This window comes from Sinocyclocheilus anshuiensis, unplaced genomic scaffold (genome assembly GCF_001515605.1).
Source record: "Sinocyclocheilus anshuiensis isolate Anshui unplaced genomic scaffold, SAMN03320099.WGS_v1.1 scaffold423, whole genome shotgun sequence".
NCBI classification, from domain to species: Eukaryota; Metazoa; Chordata; class Actinopteri; order Cypriniformes; family Cyprinidae; genus Sinocyclocheilus; species Sinocyclocheilus anshuiensis.
In genome coordinates, this window is record NW_015549610.1 from 743,569 (window position 1) to 757,974 (window position 14,406).

At 37.3% G+C, this 14,406-nt stretch overlaps 2 pseudogenes; one reads left to right on the plus strand and one right to left on the minus strand.

Annotated features, from left to right (window-relative positions):
* Positions 1 to 3,069: 3,069 nt before the first annotated feature.
* On the plus strand, positions 3,070 to 3,919 carry LOC107659151 (uncharacterized; annotated as a pseudogene).
* A 4,027-nt stretch (positions 3,920 to 7,946) lies between these two features.
* LOC107659160 (transmembrane protein 179-like) lies at positions 7,947 to 9,574 on the minus strand (annotated as a pseudogene).
* Positions 9,575 to 14,406: the final 4,832 nt, after the last annotated feature.

Sequence of the window (14,406 nt, forward strand, 5' to 3'; positions counted from 1 at the left end):
TCTGTACACTTGCATGTGACTGAAGCTCACAGTGATGTCCATGTTTTGGCTAAACTTGTTTGTGCAGTAGAGCTACAGTTGGTCCGGTGGTAGCATCAGATCACATTTCTTTGTTTGTTTTTCGAGATGCACACAGAGAAACAGAAGTGTTTGCAGGCCAAGTATTTACCTACAATGTAGTGTGTAATGTGTGCCGCTTCAATCCTCTATGAGATCAACCCATAATGCATAATACAAATAATTCAATGAAGCATATTTCCTCTCTGAGTGTCCTGACAAACCCAGGTTGACCTGCTAATAGAATAGAAACTGGAATAACAGTCTACATTGTTTATTTCTAAAAAATATGTATATTTATCTTGTGCTGCTAAGCAACCTAAAAATATCTGAAAACAGCAAACTGGTAAAAAACGAATCGCAAATGACACAAATGCTGTATCTATGAAATCATCATTAGGCCAGTAGAGAAATGGGAGGGAGATGAATGGAATGTTGTCTGTACTGAACTCAACAATAGCTCCTCCGCATTCTTCTTCTGTGAGAGGCTCTGTGACATTTTTAGCCTCTGTGACAGATCTGTAACAAGACAGATATTTTATGTGTAAAGTAAAGGTCTGGATTGTTACTGACATACGCCATGTTCTAACCCATATTTGTAGTTACAAATTGCTGCAAATTAGAGCTTGTAGACTGAGGATGTGCAGAGAAAAATATATGCATTTGTAAGTGAATATGTAAGTTTCCCTTTCTTTGTTTATAAAGTTTTATTGTAATTTGACTGATTTTGAGGGGAAAATGCATATAATGTACACAAGAGTATTTAACACCTTTTTCAATATACCACATGAATTTTTAATGTAACAATCAGTTCATAATCATAATCATGTGTAAGGGTTCATGATTGTCAGCAGTGATAGTGTGTGTATTCACTGACTTCATGTGAATTGATGTAGTTGACCTGCACAATGATCAATGTCATTCACACTCACTTGTTTCACTGCAGAGGAGAAACAACTCACTGACTAACCCATAACTCATTGTGACAAGTTAATCACAGATCACAGATGTTAGAGAGCCATTATTGAGCTTTAGCACCCAAACACAGACTATAAACATCATACAGTATTGCTCCTTATAATCACATTGATCTGGTTTAGTTATTTCTCTGTCTTTATTTTAATTGAATGCTTACAGATCTAATAAAATCCCTCCTGTGACTGATGTCAGAGTGGATTGTCATTTAAGACTAGTAGGTCTGGTTCAAGAAGTAAAATGTTGGACATTATTTTGCCCCTTTGATCATTGTGAACTTTAGTTCATATCAAGGTATTTACTTAAAAGTATATATTTCCATGCCGTGCAGTGAGAATCTCACATCCCAAAACCTTTTAAGTATATATTATATTTCTCCGCTGAAAATACATCCCTTATCAACTAGTAACAAACAAGTTTAGGGTTGCACTAACTCTCTGTGGGCCGAATTGGTCTGTTATTCTATATCTTGAGGAAAGCTGCTATCAGGGGGCAGTGATGTGACTGTGAATGTGCCTTGGGTATAATTAGTCATCTTTTTGTTTTTGTATGCACTTTACCACTTGTGTGCCCTGATATGATCTGACAACAGCAAAATAAACATACACTTGTAAAGAGCATTTAAAAAATATATATTTTCCCAGTGGTACTTGACTAATTTGTTTGGATGGATGAGAGGTTGTTGATGAGGTTCAAAAAGGAGAGTCTGGTGAGGGCCTATTCAGCTCCCTTTGAGAGTGACCTGGACTCATTTAGCCTCCTTTACAACAGAACCAGACAACTGCACATGTATACAATTAGCATAATTTTGCTGAGTCATGAGGATGTTTTATGAATATAACTCCATGTAAGGAAATGGTTCAAATGGTCTGTCAGGTTTTTGACATTTTATGAAAACACACTGGCATTATGTTATGCTCAGAAAGCAGAGTTTCATTGTGAAATTTTAATGTGACATCAAATGTTATAACCAATGCATGGCAAATATTAAAATTAAAATTCCATTTTGTCTGGATAACATCACACTAAACACTAAAAACTAAACTGACTTATAAATGCTAAACATTTACACAACATTTTGATGTCTGCTAAAGATTACATTTAAATTATTATTGTTTTTGAATATTAACTTTAAGTGGGTGTTAGATAAGGGGAAGGTAAACTAATAATCTAAAGTAATCTAAATGTAAAAATTCTTCCAACACAATATTCAAAGGTAAGACATTTCCTTCAAACATTTCCTTCTGCTGTAATTATGACAAAGCTGCTGTTTTACAACTGTGTTATTAAAAGAAACTGGAAATGATGATATATTAACTAAAAGATAATATTTTGTTTTCAGCATTTAAGTTAGATTCAATATATTATTAATAATATTAACATATATTTTAATATATAGTAATATATTAATTTAATTTATTTAAGTCATCCTCAGGTCCCCATGAAGTTTGTTGAGGCCGCCTAATGGGTTGAAAGCCATTGTACCATAACCATTTTGTATCACTAGTTTTTATGACAACTTCAACATAAAACGAGATTGGAGATTTTACTTTTAATAAACAAAGCGCCATCTGGAAAATAGTGATATTTTAATGCTGCTCAAAAGTATCTGCGAAAGAGTGGCCCAATTTAATTGAATTCACCCAAAATGTCATTTTATAAATAAATCATAACTACGGTTTTTATATTCAGATGGATATGGTCATATGTGCAGTAGGATAAGTAACCTACATTTGTCCACCCCACACACCAAGCGTATAATCTCAACATAATTTTTATCTTAGCATAGGCCTGGACAAGCTACCACTGCCATCAGTGTAAAAGGCCCTGTTTTAAACTAACAAACAGACCATTAAAAAAAGCCCAAGGTGTTTGACATCAGTTTGGATCGGTAAACAAATAGCAGCCAATATTTGTCCCTAGACAAGGCCGCACAAGACCTGTCACACATGGCTCTCTTGGGGGTCTGACATGATTTATTTCACCTTTAAAAATTGCTTTCCACTCTATAAATCAGATTTGAGTTGTTGACTTAGTATGAACGCGCAGATTCTCTTCGCAAATGCCACCGTTTCTCGCATTCAACTCTCTGTCGACTTCTCCGAACCTGGACACTACTTCATATGCTTACCACATCATATTCGCCACAAGTGCGAATCCTCTCAGGATCTGTAGTCATCGGAAACCTAAAAATGAAGCATCTCCGAATTCAGAACAGATTTGTGTTTATGCCGAGCACAAGCATGTGTGACGTTATTACGGGCCTGTCGGCTTATTACTCGGGTCTTTTTGACATTCAAGAGGGATTCCCATCCAGAAACGGAACATACAATATTTTACCGTCTTTCCTCGGTGTAAACCTTTTAACGTTCATGTTTGCCCAGTTTGATAAATACTGCGCCGTGTGTTACTGCCGTGTGTGTACTGCTGGTTCCACGCTAGCGTTCTGTTCCAGCTTGTGGCGAATTTGATCCCAGCTACACTAGCTAACAAGCTATTTGCCTTCAGCATCGCCACGTTACAAATTGTCGTATTGACCAATGTGGTCATGATGATTAAACTGTTCTTCGTGGCCAAACATCAAGTTGCACGAGACCCACCAAGTGCGGAGAGGGACAGCAAGGCTGTCGAGTCTTTAAAGATTATAATTGTCGTCGTAATTACTTTTTTAATTCTCTGGTACCCCGCATTTGTAAACATAGTTTTAAAGCAAGTTTCTAAATACGGCAGTTATTCTAAAAACGACGGCTCGAACCCGTTTTTAATACTGACTCGTTTCAATGCCCTGTCTACTTCGGGGCTATAGATTTGGGGCAGTCCGGCTTTACTCACTGCTGTGTGGCGCATCGGTTGGTACAAGATCTTAGCACAGTGCACAAGAAGGTAATTGACACGTTAAATCTTTAAGACCATAAGTACATTTTAAGCGGGGAATTGTTACTCTCTACTCATTCACCTCCTTTATTTTTCTCCTTTCATCCACACAGAATTAAAGGGGTCATATGATGCGATTTCAAGTTTTCCTTTCTCTTTGGGGTGTTACAAGCTGTTCGTGAATAGATAAGATCCCTAAAGTTGCAAAGACTAAAGTCTCAAACCCAAGAGATATTCTTTATAAAAGTTAAGACTCGTCCACGCCCTCCTAAAACGTCTCGTTTTAACACGCCCTCACATGTCTACATCACTGTGTGAGAAGATTTGCATAACACCGCCCAAATGTATATGCAAAGAAAGAAGGCTTAACTTTGATTCTCGCTGTAGTATTGTTGCCGCTGCTGCCATGTCATGGAAACGCTCTGTGTTTCGTTGTGAAAGCGAAACTACTTTGTTTGGTCTTCCAAAAGAGGACACAACTAGAAATCAGTGGTTAAGTTGTATTTACAACACTGTTCCAGAACAGTTCAAACCAAATATTCAGATGTGTGCAACGCATTTTACGGAGGACGAGGACTGTTTCCTGGGAGAGTAGCCTACAATGCCGGTGTTCCGGTGAATTCAGTTCCCCTGTTTCCCCTTCGGCACGCATACTGACCCTATACAGTCTATGATGCTGATAAATAATGCTGACTCACAGTCTGTAAGTACGTTTTCATATTTAAAGGATTTGCCACTGACAATTCAAATGGTAGTGTCCATGACGTCACCCGTAGGTTTCTGCAGAGCGTTTTTGAAGCTCAAAGTGGGCGGAGCAGGCCGTCACCATCTTGGCAGCGTGTCACTCCCGGATAATCGAAAATGGGCAAAGAGGCGGGAGCTGGTTGCTGAAACCACGCCCACCTAGCTCGATGGTGGTGACAGCAGCGGCAATCCACCTGTCACTCAAGTGGCCACGCCCTTAATTATGCAGAACGTTAAGGCTTAATATAATTTAAACGGATGAGTTATAAAAAAATTCACCCCCCTCACAGTTGTCATGAAGGGCAAAATGATCTATATAGAGATCAAAACCACTTTTTTTTTACCAGGATGTAAACTTTTTTTTTTTTATGCTGTAAAGTTGGGCATTTTAATATGGGGAGTCTATGGGATTGGCTCCCTTTTGGAGCCAGCCTCTAGCGGCCAGTCGATGAATTGCAGTTTTAGTCACTTCTGTGTTGGTTTCACGAGAGAGACCGGAAGGTTGCCGCTTGGACACGGCATCACAATATGGTAAGAGCTTAACATTTCCGTCACACACTTGAGGAATTCACTAGATAGTGAACACTAGATAGCTGGCCAATCAGAGCACACCTCGCATTTCAGAACGATGAGCTTTGTAAAAATCGATGTGTTTCAGAAAGGCGGGGCATAGAGGAGAAACAATAATGTACAGTATGTGGAAAATGTGTTTTTTGAACCTTAAACCGCATAAACACATTTCATTACACCAAATACACAAAATAATGTTCTTTTTTAGCAACGTCATATGACCCCTTTAATGTTCACAACGGAGAAATGAAGACATCAGAGAAGCCATAAGTCCAGAGACAATAATCTAGCCTATGTAAAAACCTATGTAAAATATCTGTGTAATAATATATAAGTGCCATCTAAAATTTTCATCTAAAATGAGCATTTTTATCAGGCTCCTATGTTTAGGTTCAGTAATTTTATTCTAATGGCAATGTATAGGTCATTTTCTAAGTGAAATAACTGAACAAAAATATAGGAGCCTGATAAAAATGCTCATTTTAGAGGAAAATTTCAGACAGCACTAGAGGCTTTTGCATCTGAACTCTTCATATATATATATATATATATATATATTCCACTTTTAAACCACTTAGGTGTGGTCTGCTAACTGGTAAATGGAATTGTAAGTGTAAAGCTTTTTTGAACCATTTGTATAATTTGATAGAATATATTTTCTAATGCATTTATTACTGAATAAACAACTTAATCAACCTCCATTATTTTTACCTGACTTGACCTAATAATGTAGTCAGGTTAATGTAGTTATACTGAATATGTTTGTTTTCTACATGATGTTTTATGTTTGTACTTTTTTAGAGTGTTTATGTGGGATTATCACCAAAGGATCAATATGGTATCAACAGTCACAATCACATTACAACAATCACATTATGTCACAAATTGATCAAAAAAGCAAGAAAATGACCAAAGCTGTATGTGTAGCAATTTCTTTTTTCAGCCACTTGGTGGTGATCGAGACAATGAACGGTTGCACTAGCATGTCTAAAAGTCAGTTCAGCTTTACATTATAATAAATATGAAAACAAAGAGAAATTTAAGTGCTCATTATTATTTAGGATGTATGAGGTGCTATAATATTACCAAAAAATAAAATTCCAGTTGCATTTCCAAAAAAGTACCACAACATAAATAAATAAAATATAATATAAAGGACCGGCAATAATAAGGAAAAAGCAATCAAATATTTTGTCAATCCAGTGTGTGTTAGCTAAAAGCAAAAGATTGCAGATACATTGGGATAAACTCTGAACCTATAGGTAACAGAATAAAGACTGCATAAGAGCAATTATTCAGTTTTATTTTTGGTTATATTTTGCTCCCATGTACAGTAAAGGCAGTATTAGTTTCTAAGTGAAGCAGACTTTACATTTAATGTCTGAGTGAACTGTGGAGCTGTGACATCTGCTCAAAATGAGCGTCTGTGATGGATGTCTGAGGCTGGAATTGAACTTGGGTCTTCTAGTCAACTGAACTGCCTCTTTTACCACTGCGCTATGGTGGATGACAAATAACAGATGGACCCAAGGGCAGAAGAATAACATGCAGGCTTAGATGACTGAACAAAAAGTGCTTTACTGAGGAGTCCAAGATCAAAAGTACAACAAAAAGGAAACCGTGCTTCCACAGGAAAAATACAAGAAATAAAAGATGAGCAAAAGGCAAATCCAAAAACACAACAGACTTAGCGTTCCTGGTGAGGATAACACATGCATAGTAGGCTCAAGACTGAACACAACTGAAAGAAAGAGGCATGCTTAAATAGTCCAACACAAACAAGGTAATGACTAGTGTTGGGTCGTTCTTGAACGATTCGTTCATTTTGAACAAATCTTTAATGTGACTCGGGAAGAGCGAGTCGTCTCGGGGAGTGATTCGTTCAGTCGCGCATGCGCAACATCCTATAGGTTCTGTACTGGAATTAGTCAAGTAGTTCACCTGTTTCGAGTCTTTTGTATTGTTTGTAGTGTGATCAACGTTTGCGTAAGTAGTAGACGTATTAGGGAAGTAACACGTAACATTTTAATTATATTTTGCTAAAATGAACGAAATTACTCGAAAAAAGATTCGTTCATTTTGCTGAACGAGACTCAAAGGTCCAAGCTGGTAAAATGATCCGAACTTCCCATCACTAGTAATGACCCACAGGTGGGAGGAATCCAGTCCTAATGAGTAGTAATACAATGAATTATACAGAAGCTAGGGCCACCTAGTGGCTGGGAGAGTCATTACACGGCATAAGTGTCAGTGCCAGCTAATGGTTGGGAGAGTCATTACAAGTCAGCACCAACTAGAGGCTGGGAGAGTCATTACAAGCTGGAGCCTTACAGCGTCCTCATTTACACTTTACTGAGTCTCCTAAATGCACAGCTGCCTTCTCAAGAGAATGAGGTACAATGTAATATCTCACAGGCAGTGTCTTTATATGTAAAAAATAAGAGTGAATATGAAGATAATTCCATGTAGAGTTTGATGAGAGTTCTGTAAGGATGCTGTCTCTGAACAACAGTGGAAACTAACTCTGCTATCTGTTTTGAATATGAGGTTTTCCATGATCATTTATTTAAACATGAACATAGCTTATAATGAATCTACTAACTAAGACTCAGATCTAAATATTGATATATGATTTATAAAAAAATATATATGTTTATTCTGAGGATTTAATTCTGCTCTCAGAAACTGGTTCATGCAGTGTAAATGGACTACATGAGAGATTTTGTTTAAATCATGGCGTTCCTGTTGTAAGAACTCCTCTGTAAAGGATGACCTAGCAGGAGCTCCTTCTCTTGAACAAGACTGTCTAGCAGCTCCTGCTGCCAGTGGTTATGGTAAACCTTTAGGAAGGCTAGTACTGTTAGACTCAACCAGCATAACCAGGCTGACCACAGGCCAAACTGTGAAACAAAGAACATATTTACATATTAATAGCACATAGAGCTTATGTACACGAGACTCATGAAATATATACTGGAAATCTCTGCTTGTGAATGTAAGTTTTATAGATTAATGTTTACCTGTGCAATGGCAAACTGGTCATAAAAGGAGTTGTTGTCAACACCAAGCTCTAAATCTGTGTCTTGCAGATCTTCACAACTGCCAAATGAAATAAACCAAATTTAAAGCAACCATAAGTTTTGTACCTTGAAATATCAGTTTCAAAATCATTGTGATGGAACGCAGACTTCTAATAAGACTAATGGCTTCCGGGTTTTTTTTTTCACACTCCCCCCAAATATCTGTTCTGGGAGTATGTCGCTGCATTTCAAACAGAATAAACGGGAAGGGTCATTCCAAACCAAAGTTTCACAACTGGCCACTTCAAAAAGACCTTTGAAATGAAGGATTTCATTTCATAGACACTTTGCTAGGGGGCTCCAGAGTTGCAATACAAAAAACTACATACAGCTGCCTTAAAGCACAAGTAATTTGAAAGTGACTAAATTTTGGAAATTTACAATGGCGGAGAAGAAATTTCAGAGCCAATTTGAAATTTTTTGTCCAATATACTAACAAATTGCATATTAACATCTTGATTATATTACTATAAGCATAAAAATCTAAATAATAAAATGTAAAAAAAAGCAATATCATGCTTGCTCTTTGTAATAGCCTACTAAATATCAGCATGACTGTTATTCAGTGCATGAGATACAGTGCAGCACTCTTGTGTGATATTGCTTGATTCTGATTTAAACTGGTTTAAAACAGTTTACCTGCTGGGCATGGCCCCATTTTCAGTGACAGCATCACACCATGCACTAAAGCCAATACTGGAGATGGTACCAACCACAAATACCACCAACAGGCACGGGAGCAGATTCAAGAAGGCATGGAAAACAGAGCTGCAAGAGATGTAAAGACATAAAATAAACATGTATGATAACATAATTTACTGATTGGGATGTTTTACTATGCAATGTGGTCTAAGTGAATGAGGGGTTGCCTACTCGTCGTGGCCTTTGCAGTGGAAAAGAAAGGAAGGTCCGCCACGCCTGACAGGATGAGAGACACGATGCCCACGAAAGTGATGAAGCGGCAGGATTGACTCTGGTCCCCTTCTTCAACTATAAAGTGCTGTTTCCCCATCGTCATGCTCTCATTCTGCCACATTCCCTCAGTAAACAGCAGGCATTTCCCCTAGGAGTCATCGCTGTTTTCAGAGAGCGGAACAACGGCGATGAAACTGAAAAGAAATGCTAAAAAATAAAGGATGCACTGGCCAAAGAGAAAATTATCGATGGCCGTCATTCCGGCGACTGCATTTGGCTACTGCGCATGACGGGAAATGTTCAGCTAAGTCTGCATCATGTTACTGGACGACAACTAAAATGTCACCCCTGCATGCACAGCATCTTTGAACCATACCTGCCAACCCTCCCGTTTTCCCCGGGATTCTCCCATTTTACCATTCTATCCCGCTATCATCCCGTTTAAATATTTTCCTGTATTTCTCCCGTATTTTTAATCTTTCTATAAAAAAAATTGGGCGTATTTTATATGTTTGCTACATTCGCTTCCTGTAAAACTCCCGTAATTTGTATGGGCCAAACCTCATTATATGAATAATCACGACAACAAATTCCAAGGTTGTCCAGTTGCCAGATCTTGTATGAAACGCATCTTTCTCACACGATCGACGCATACAAATTTCAAGCCATTTGTCCCCTCAACTTGGCAACCTACAGCCCAGTGATGCTATTGATATGTGCGCAGGTAGTAGGCCTACCGCGGGAAGAAAACATTGATCACTGGTAGAAATGGGAGGAGAAGACTCCGGTGATGCTCCAGTGAAAAAAAACTAAATATACATGTAAATTGAGATATAACTTACAAAAGGCTATGGTTGAATAATTTGCATTTTCTTAATTTGCATTTTTCAATAAGCCCTTCTGCTCTTTGTTTAGAGACCAAAGCCAAAAGCGAGCCTTATTTTTACGCAGAAAACACGCAATTGTAAATGTGAACTGGTGGATCGACAAGAAGATAATGAATTATAAAACTCTAAAGATATAGCCTACCTACACAAAGATATATTTATGTTACTAAATGAATATAATTGTTTGATAATAATTGTTTCAATTAATATAAAAATGGTTACTTTTGACTCCGCCCCCTTTCTACATAACAATTGCTGTATATGCCAAAAAATCTAAACAAAATTGTCCAGTACTGACAAATTCCAGTGTGAAAATATGTAAACTTGCACAGTAAATCTGTTTGAGGATTCTTGGTTCCTCCAAAGGTTTCTCCCTCATATCGAAACATCTTAGGGAATTTGTTCTTGAACCCATGTAGGCTACTGTATATGAGTTGTCCATGTTTTGGGTGAGTGGGGTTTATTTCACACATTATAAATACATATCTTTGCTATTATTGTGGGGGGAAGCACTGATGTTATTCGCTTGGGATTGGCCCAGATGGCTTGGAAGTGTTCTGTTAAATCCTGAGGATAAATGGATTAGGTGGAGGTCACAGTGAGTCTGGACACAATTCACTCTAAACCTGCTCCTCACCTCTTCTGTGGTCCCTTACCTGAAATATGCAAAAAAAGGGAATATGGCAGCGTCTACAATCAAGGTCCATGGATTTCAAGCCCATATGCGGGCGGCTATTTGAGATCTGGGTAGGTAAGTTATGTGGTTTTAAGTGGATGGGGGTTGTGGGAATACAACTAAGAAGTGTATTAAAGTATAATAGTGCCTAATAACATCAAATGTCCTTCTGTAACATCTAATGTTAAAAAATGCTATTTATAATTTATTAAATTATAATTCATAATATGTTCTTTCAGTGTGTACATGGAATACACTTCACATTTGACAAGCTGACAATGTCTTGATTACGTACACCCTACACTCTAAAAAATGCTGGGTTGTTTCAACCCAACTTTGGGTCAAACATGGACTAACCCAACTGTTGGGTTAAATTTTTAAATTAAATATTTTAACCCAAAAGTTGGGTTAGTCCATATTTGACCCAAAGTTGGGTTGAAACAACCCAGCATTTTTTAGAGTGTAACTTCATATGCATACTCAATAAGTATTAAAACAATAAATAACTTAATACAACTATGAGCCACAGTAAGACATAAATATATTAACAAAATAATTGACATTTCTATACTTACTGAACTAAAATAAGCTTGCACATTCAACTCAGAAATAATCCTTCAGTAAGTATCATTATATTAGTATATAGTAGTTATAGAAATATACAAATATATACAGTACAGTATATATTAAATAGCCATTTTCATACATTGTAAACTATCCATGCATTTATTTTGTTACATTTTCATCTTGATTTCAGTACCTGTGCTATTATGAAGCTAAGGCCGTCATCCAGGAGTGTAAAAATACCTAACTTAAGCTGCTTATGTGGCCCTCTTGACCATCTCTCCAAGTTCACTTCCCTCCTCCCTGTGGAACATGTTCCCTGTCTTCTCCCATTTATCCAGTATGTTATATCACCCTAAAATAAAAATGAGCTTTACACCTAAACACAAAAAATTTTACCGCTGAGACGGTAAAAGCAACATTTCCCATCGACAATGGCAGTCTTAAAAGTGACATTTACGAAGACAAACAGAGACAAACTGGCCCAGGTTTTATGGGTCCTGAACTGGGTGTCTGTGGTAACTGGAGTCACGCTCTTCAGCCTGGGCCTGTTCTTAAAGGTGGAGATCGTGAAGAGACGGGAGCTGATGTCAAAAGAGATTGTGTCAGTGCCAAACATGCTTATCTGTGTTGGCATGACTGCCTGTGCGATCAACTTCCTGGGGGGAAAGATCTGCTATGACTGTGTGGACACTACCAAGTTCCTGCGGTGGAAGCTGCTGATGCTGCCTTACATCATATGTACCTTTTTCTTTACATTTTGTATCCTCGTGGGAGCATTGATGTGCTATAGCATGCGTAACGATCTGGAGGAGTCACTGTTTTTGGGTTTAGGTAGGTTTCTTGAAGCATCTTGGAGACATTGCCACAGAGCTCTTTTGGATTTAGTCTGCCTCAGTTTGTTCTGTTTCTTCATGTCATTCCAGACAGACTGGATGATGATCAGATCAGATCTCTGTGTGGAGCACTGGCTGCTGTCAGACTCCTTGTGCAGACAAAAATCTCACTGGATTATTGCAATTAATAGCTAAATGAATGTTTGGAAACAGGACTGGCTCCAGAATCAAATCACTGAGGGTGCTTCTTACATTAGTGAGGGTGCTCTAACCTTTATATATATATATATATATAAAGGTTTTACTCCCGTCCATCCACAAAAGAGCGCTCTGCTTATAATCACTAAAAATATATAGACAGGTGTGTGGCTTTCCTAATCAAGTCCAATCAGTATACTCAAACACAGCTGGACTCAAATGAAGGTGTAGAACCATCTCAAGGATGATCAGAAGAAATGGACAGCACCTGAGTTAAATATATGAGTGTCACAGCAAAGGGTCTGAATACTTAGGACCATGTGATATTTCAGTTTTTATTTTTTAATAAATCTGCAAAAATGTCAACAATTCTGTGTTTTTCTGTCAATATGGGGTGCTGTGTGTACATTAATGAGGAAAAAAAATTAACTTAAATGATTTTAGCAAATGGCTGCAATATAACAAAGAGTGAAAAATTTAAGGTATATGTATATATGTATATATTTATATGTATATACAGTGGGTACGAAAAGTATTCAGACCCCTTTAAATTTTTCACTCTTTGTTATATTGCAGCCATTTGCTAAAATCATTTAAGTTATTTTTTTTTCCTCATTAATGTACACACAGCACCCCATATTGACAGAAAAACACAGAATCGTTGACATTTTTGCAGATTTATTAAAAAAGAAAAACTGAAATATCACATGGTCCATGGTTATAAAAACTGAAACAGAAGCGAAACAAGTAATAGGATTATTATGCATGCATTATTGCAGCACTACTGTTTTATATAAGCCTAAATTGTTGTGAAATATGTTAAACCCATTGTGTGCTTACTCTTTTAATTCTGACTTTTTTTCTCACAATTGCTACTTTTTTCTTATATTTGGTGACTATTCAAAGCAAAATGTGTTGTCAGTTTTTATCAGGCGTTTCTCATATGCAAAAATAAAGTCAGACATCTGAGAAATTAAAGGCGTAAAGTGGTTGACAAAATCTCAATTATAAGAAATAAAATTAAAATTCTGAGATTTTATTTGTATTACGACTCAACTCTGATTTTTTACCGCTTGATAAAAATGTTTTGGGCGACAAGACGGGTCCTCCAAAAAGGCTGGTCACATGGGGCTGGGGCCTTATTGTGTCTTCTAATTAAGCTTTGCCATCAGATTATATTTTTCTGCTGTATTTATCAGCATGTATTAAAACATGTAGGCTAATTTTTCATTATATTTCAGAAGTGAATAGCCTACATTTGAAAAAACAAAAAGATGTGACAATGATTCAAATCTACAGCGTTTCACGTTTGTTCTTGTTATGTTTTGTAATCCCTTTAAGGCAAGCCAAAGGATGCTTAACTTTTGAGCACAAGAACTGTTCCAAACCAAATCCCTTGAACTAAAGAGATTGTTCTGCATTTATCTTGGAGTCACCCAGCCACCCATCCGATTAACAGTGTCTTCTCCATCTTGGATTAAAAACAAATATACATAGATTCCATGTGACGTCACTGTGTTTTATCGCTGCCATTTTTGTGTCCGGTCACAGCTGCGCTACCTGTTTTAAGTCTATGGTTACAGCTGTCAGAGAAGGATTAAAGAAGCACTCACAGAAGGATCACAAAAATTACAACATGCCCGGTATATGTTGTGCTGTCAGGTGTAACAACAGTCGTCAGAGAAACCCCGAACTAGCCTTCTGCTAGAGTAGTATGTATTGGCGACGTTGTCACGTGGTACCACGGTACATGTTACTTTTCTCAGCGCTGGTAAGGAAATACAGGATTGGCCAATCACAGTCATTTGTGATTACGCGAACGTTTTATGCAGACTTTTCAGGATTTCAATTTACATCATCTATTCTACAGCTTTTAATATTCATTACATTTTCCACAATAATTTCTTAGCTTGGACCATTTTGTTATATATATCCTGCCAGTCATCAGATATGTAGCATTTAGTACAGTTTTGTCAAACATGCAACTACTAAGGACATCACGTGATAAGTATATTTTATACTGGAATATA